Source organism: Drosophila melanogaster, chromosome X (assembly GCF_000001215.4).
Source record: "Drosophila melanogaster chromosome X".
In the NCBI taxonomy this organism is placed as follows: Eukaryota; Metazoa; Arthropoda; class Insecta; order Diptera; family Drosophilidae; genus Drosophila; species Drosophila melanogaster.
Genome location: NC_004354.4, coordinates 3,365,017 through 3,371,847, shown reverse-complemented (window position 1 = coordinate 3,371,847; position 6,831 = coordinate 3,365,017).

The following is a 6,831-nucleotide window of genomic DNA, read 5'->3' as shown; positions in this document are numbered from 1 at the left end:
TGTACACATATATCAACCTTTAAAAATCGACTTGAAAGGACCTGCATTTTGAATTTTGCCCCTTTTAGAGAGTATTAAATCATCAGGTGGTTCCGACGCAAAGTTCCTCCCGCTTTCTACACCCCGTCGATTTTGTTACGTTTCGCTTTGATTTTCATTTCCACAACTTTTAGTGCACAACATAGCGCTTTTGGCGCGTGCATCTGCCCTCTCTTTCACACGCTTTGTTTTGATTTCGCAACGAGGCGAACCAGCAAAAAAAAAATGCACGCTGCACACTCGCCCAACTACTCTGCAATTTGCACATTTAATTAATTGTTTGTACAAGCGACATATTAAAAAAAAAAAAAAATTGTTTAATTCTTCTGTCAATGGAAATCACAAACAGCCCAATAAAATTCACCTTCCAACATTCCGCTTTAGTATCCATAAGCATACAAACAGCCATTCGTTGGCAAAAAGCGATATGCTCCACTTTTACAGGGTACAACTGCGTCACAGACAAAAAGAAATGGTCCCGCAATTTGCGAGCTTTTGTCCGTCCAAGTTCTCGATTTCAATAAGTAATATTTCTTGTGTTTCGATGTTTGCGCAATTTATGTTTGCGTGTGCTGCTTGTTTTTGTAATAGTATTAAACTATTTTCTGCACTTTTTTTTTGTTTCGCGGGTAAATGGAAAGTGTGCATGGCGAGATAAAACAACTGCGTAAATAACGGCAGCAAGTGGCTGCCGAGTTTCCATATCTAGTTTGTCAAGAATTTGCAAGCTTTCAAAAAATTGGCCGTAAAAATGCAATGCATTGGCAGTAAATCGAATAAACCGGCAGTTATGGGAAACATCGAAAATATAGAAAGAATGGAGCAACTCAGGAAAGTGAAATGTAAGTACATAAATATACATATGTACATACATACATATTAGCATTAGCAGGTTACGTTGTATGCACAACCTTATTGAGTGTATTGATAGTACTAGTACTAGAATGAGGTTCATCCCATTCGCAGGCGCATTTGACTCGGCATTTAACGGTCTACACGTGCAGCAACAATGTAACTTTGACGCCAGCGTCGACAGGTGTACCCGGCGTAATTGTTTTGCGATAATGCCGGGGCCTTGCAGTTGCAGTTATGCTCACCGTAGGCCAGAAACGATCGCCTTCCATTGATAAGGCGAATAATCGTAAATTGCATTGCGCACTAGTCTTTCTTTTGCAACAATGTCGCTATCTTCGACTTCTTATTTTTTTTCACGTTACCCATGTATTGGTATTTTACTACAAAAACGTAAAAATACGTTCAAATCTAAGGCGACGAAAAATCACACCCTCTCTTTAAGTGTTATTTCGAATTGTAGGTACTTTTATTATAATACGCAATAAGGAAAGTTTTACAGGTATTTTGATTGTATGGATGGATTCATGTCATTACATAAATACTAAAAATATTCATTCAAATATTCATAGAAACTCAACGTTTGCAAGGTGTACCGTACATGCGTGTATATGTATATGTGTATATATGTACGTACAATTGTATGTTATTTGTCATTCCCTTTTTGGCGCCATCCATCTATTTAGACGCCAATCGTATTAGAAGATAACGCATAAGCAAACCTTCAATTATAATTTATTTGAGGAGGTCAAGAACTCGAGTATTTTAGCACAAATAGCTAGCACAGTCGAAGTATAGAATATGTATGTGTAAGTATTTATTCCATTTTTAAATGCTAATGTTAAATGTTAAATAAGTACATAGGTTCATAAAGTATGTATCATTTAGTTAATATGTGTCAGGTTTTGTAGTCCATTTGCTCTCAACTTAAATGAAAATTATTCTGTACAAATATGGTCGACATGCCATTCGTCGACTCTTCCGCTTTAATTTACACATTTTTTTCTTACAAATTATTTCGTTGTCTTCTTCGTCTTTATCTTCGCTCTCGATTTTTTTTGCCGTTTTGCATGTGCACTTCCAAATATACGCCTAGAATGTAAGTGTGAAGACAGACATAAGATGTTGGAAGGTGAATAGAAAGGGCGAAAACGGCAGCTGCAAAAACAACAAAAAGCTTCGTCACGAAAGAAAAAGGACGAAGAAAGAAGACGCCGGTACAGTTGCGCTCACACACACACACACACACACTCACATGCTCACACAACAAATTCGCCAAGAGCGTAAATGGCAAAACAAAAGTGCAGCGTGGCGATTTTATAACGGCACACTAGATTGAAAAAAATCAAAACAATGCAAAAGCAAAAGCCTCATATACAGTGTATCACAGAACGAAATGAGTGAGTTTTTTTTAAGTTTCCCCTCTTTTTGTTGCAGAAACACTGTGGCCAAGCAAACTCAAATGTTGCCGAAACACTGTTGACAAGAAATGTTGACGAGCAAAAGGTAAGAAAGATTTCATATGAATGTTGTAAAATAGTATGTTAAAATAATGGAGAATTTCAAGATATATTAAGGTATATAGGGAGTTTTGAGATGTACTCAGTTTTTAATTTTCGTCGAATTTTTAAGAACTAATGTGTAATGTTGATTCTCGATGTCGGCTACAATCTACATGACATGAATAATATAGCGTACATTTTTTATTTTATTTTGTATTGTTTCGAAGGCATTTGCCTGTATCACAATGCCTCCCCAGGCACCCTTTTAATGCATCCCCAATGCCCACCCACCTTTCGCTTTCACTTTCACTTTCACCATCGCTTCGTCCCCATTTCCATCCCCAAACACATATTAAGTTTTGCACAGTGAACAACAACAGCACGGAATTATTTTAATCGAATCAAAAGTAACATATTGTTAACAACACTCAAATATTTATGATGATTTTCATAAATATCACGTAATAATATTTTGAAAGATGCTAGAAAACAAAGTTAAAGGTGCTTTGTCTTTCATTTCTTCCGTCTTAAGTTACAGAGCGATTAAAAAATAAAAATAAAGATATTAAATAGTACATGGATTACACAATTATGTATGTATGTACATACATATGTGCATAGGTTTTTATTTTAGTGTCTGCGGATGTATTCATACCAAAACATCCTTCCATCCTTAGCGCTTATTTATTTTTGGTTTTTCCTTGCCATTTGCTGCCGTCGTCTGCGTATTTGGCACAAATTTCCACACGGCTGGGTGGGCGTGGCGCATTGGGCGGTTGGGCGTAGGGTGAATTCGGGGGCGTGGCGGTACTGTCTGCGACCTTCAAAACGATAATGAAACCCGGGCGAAAAGCAAAACAAACTTGTCAGACGAGCAGAAGGACATTCAACCGCAAGTGTGTAAAAGTGTGAGGTGTGGTGGGTCGAGAAAATAGGGTCGGCCTTAGGGGCGGCAAAAGTGGGCGGGGGAAGAGGGCGTAGAGTAGGGCCAGACAGACACTTCCACATCCCCCACCCCCTGCCCCCATCCACCAGCATCGTTATCCTCTGCTTCTACACGTCCTGCGCAATCAAGAAAACCTCCAAAGGATTCTGCGATTTCAGACAGGCATCCTGCTCGCTCCACTCGGACGCCGGCTGTCCCTTTTCCTTGGTTTTTCTTTTTTTTTTTTATCCTTTGCAGGGCTGCAAGGTCACGGCAGGTTCAAGGTCATTCCGTGGGCCAGGTTAATGTGCGTCTGAGTCGGGAATTCGTCGGTATTGGCATCGCAATTGGAAATGGAAAACGAAAATGGTCCGCAAAAAAGGAAGTGGCTGGGGCGCAAAATTTATGGCGAAATTCGTTTTCCATAGATATTAGGAAATACATATATAGATATTAGGAAAGAAAATGCATCTATACTATTGTATTTGGATCACTATTATTCACTTTCGAAGTGAATCGCAGTTTTCAATTTATGTTTAAAAATGCTATTCTTGCATTAAATTATCTTCATTTATTTGCTGTCTCTGTGAAAAAAATGTATCCATCTCATTGTTGTTAATCAATCGATTCATAAATTAATTAACTAACTCGATTTGGGGGATCCTTTCACGGAGTATCCTATTTTTTTTCGCTGATTAATTTTGAAGCTTCACGGATGGAATTCGTTAGGGAAAATACCAAATTTCCCCATTCCCTGGACGGACACTCGTGCACTTGTTGTGATCTCTGGGGAAAAGTGCCCGAAAAGTGGTGCACACACAAGTGGCACAGGGCACAAAATAAAGAGAAAAAGGACCCACTCGACAGGGGAAACTTGAGGAGTTCCAAATTGAAGCCACGGGGGAAAACAATCAACACCAAAAAAACAAAAGAAAAAATATTTCTAAGAACCAAATGCGTTCGGTTCGACTAAGGGATACCTTTTAAAATCATTTCAGCTAGAATTAATCTAGAAAAAAAATAATTAAGAACACCAAAACAGCCTGATCTTCGTGCAAATTGTTGTAGTTCTGTTGGAAGTTGGTAATAATTTCAATTGAAAACTCGAGTTTTTAACTATATTCACCCCTAAGCCCAACTACGTATGTATATATTTTCGAAATACCCCTGGAATGGAATAGAAAAAAGACCCCAGGGAAGAAGGAAATTGAACTGGCTATACCTGCTACTCCCATACTCCTATACCGATACTTAGATACTTAGATACTTCTCCACTTCAGACCCCCGACGTCTCGTCAATGTTGCACTTGAGGTTATCGTCGGGGAAAATCGTTAAACACACGCACGATAAGCGGGAAAATCCAGCTCTTCGGCTTTCCAAAACTAATATTTCCACGTCTGGGTGCCGAGATAATATTCTTGTTTATTTTCGGATAACAGAATTTTCTTGCGCTTTTCATTTCTGTATTTTTTTTCGTTTGCTCTCTGTCACTCACGTCTGTCACTTGGCATCTGGGCGTCTCTTTCTTTCGCCGTTCTGCCGTCTCTTTCTGATCGCCAAGAGCATGACCTTTAGCGCTGGCGACCAACAAAAATACATACATGCATATGTATATCAGCAAACTTCCCAAGACAGCACTAAACAAATAGCACTGAGATAAAGTCGGCAAACTTTAAAACGAATTGAAAGAATATTGAATCGATGACATTGCGATCTTTCGGTAATTCTAAGATGTTTTTCAAAAAATGCATGTATGCAATTGTTAATACAAAATGTCATATGTATATTTCAATGGAATATCGCTAAAATTTCGAAAAACTTTAGTGTTTTTTTTTTTGCTCTGTTCTTTAAACTATGAAGCTACACATGCCGATAGAGTTGGAGATGCAAAGATAGATGGACTATTTTTGTTCAGCCTTAGACGGGATTTTCTGGCCACCGAAAAAAAGTTTGGGGCTATGTTAATTTTAGACCAACTGGGGTCGCTTTTCTAAATACAACTCGCTGAGTTTGCTTGCGTTTGAAAAGAAAGTTGAGGGAGATATTTAAGTCAATCGACTAAATGTCAGGGTAAAAATCACGCCAAGGATGATGATTTTTTTTCCACCATGAGTTCAATATTTATGTAGCTGATGGGAATAGAAAATGTGTGCTTAGATTTTAATTTGATTATTTTTGAAATGGTGTACTTGAAATATCCTTTGATTCCGTTTCGTAATTAGGATTTTTTTTTTGTATCTCAAATGATTAGTTAACTGCAGTCGTAAGAGGCTTTGCTGTGATTTCCCCGTTTTAATCAGTTGCTAATTAAGTTTCCCCTTTTCTCTTGAAATCTAGCAAAAAATGCTATCCGTATCTAGAAACGTGCGTATATATAAGTTATACATTTAGTTGGCAGCACAATATCTATATCTGCCCCAATGAAATCTTATCAATTGTCAAAGTCTTAAGTGTCGTAGTATAATTCAAACTAAACTAAACTAATTTACTATCACTTTTTCGTTTTTCTAAAATATTTTCTTCGTCTTCGTTTTTTGCCGTTTTGAAGGCCTTTAAGTTTGGTTGCTATAACAGCACTATAGGTAAATTTAGTATATATGTACATACATATATTTATAGTTATATATAGTTTGGTTATCAATCAAGGTCCGTATCGCGCGATTTCGCAAAAGAAATAAATGCCGCCATAATCTTTTAGCATACGCGTTTTTTTTTCTTTTTTCGTTGGCATTTCAAACATTTTTGCTCCTCACGCATTTTTTTTGTTCGCACTTTTCCACGCACAGCTTTTTGGTTTTATTAATAATGTCGGACCATAAAAAAAAAACGCCTAACAAAGAAGCAGCAATAAATTTTGGCCAACGCAAAGCAAGGTCAGAAAGATCCACTATATGTTTCTTCATGTGGGTTTTTAGTTAGTCACAATCAAGGAGGGGCTGTTATCAGCTTCTAACTGCCAACTTAGCCGATCTTAAGTTAATAAAGATATGCACAGAAATTTACTAGATGATGATGGACTAAGGAAGTAGATTAAGATGGTCCCATAAAATATGCCAAAAAGGTGAGCTAAGTGTACGCAGAAATCTTGAAATGTAAAAGGATGTATACATATAAATAAGACAGCCTCGCAAGGGTTAAATCATCCCGATTTCATTTATTTTGCTGATAAAAGACAAAATTCGAGAACGCAAATTTTAAAACAGATAAAAGACCAAAACGAAACTGTTCGAAAAAGGGAATTTCGGACATGAAGAAAGATGAAAAAGAAGTTGAGTGCAAGAAAAAAAACACACACACACACACCAAAAAACGAAGCGTGCAAAAAAAACGCTAATAAAAAAAAGACGACGTTTAGAAGTTAATTAAGCAAATTGGAAGAACAAAGGCCACAAAGGGAGAGGGGCTAACCACTCAATACGAGGCGAAAGATTAATGGACAAATCGAACCGAAAGCCCCGAAAATCGAAATTAAGTTTCTACATAATGAACAAAATGAACAAGAGGCCATGGGA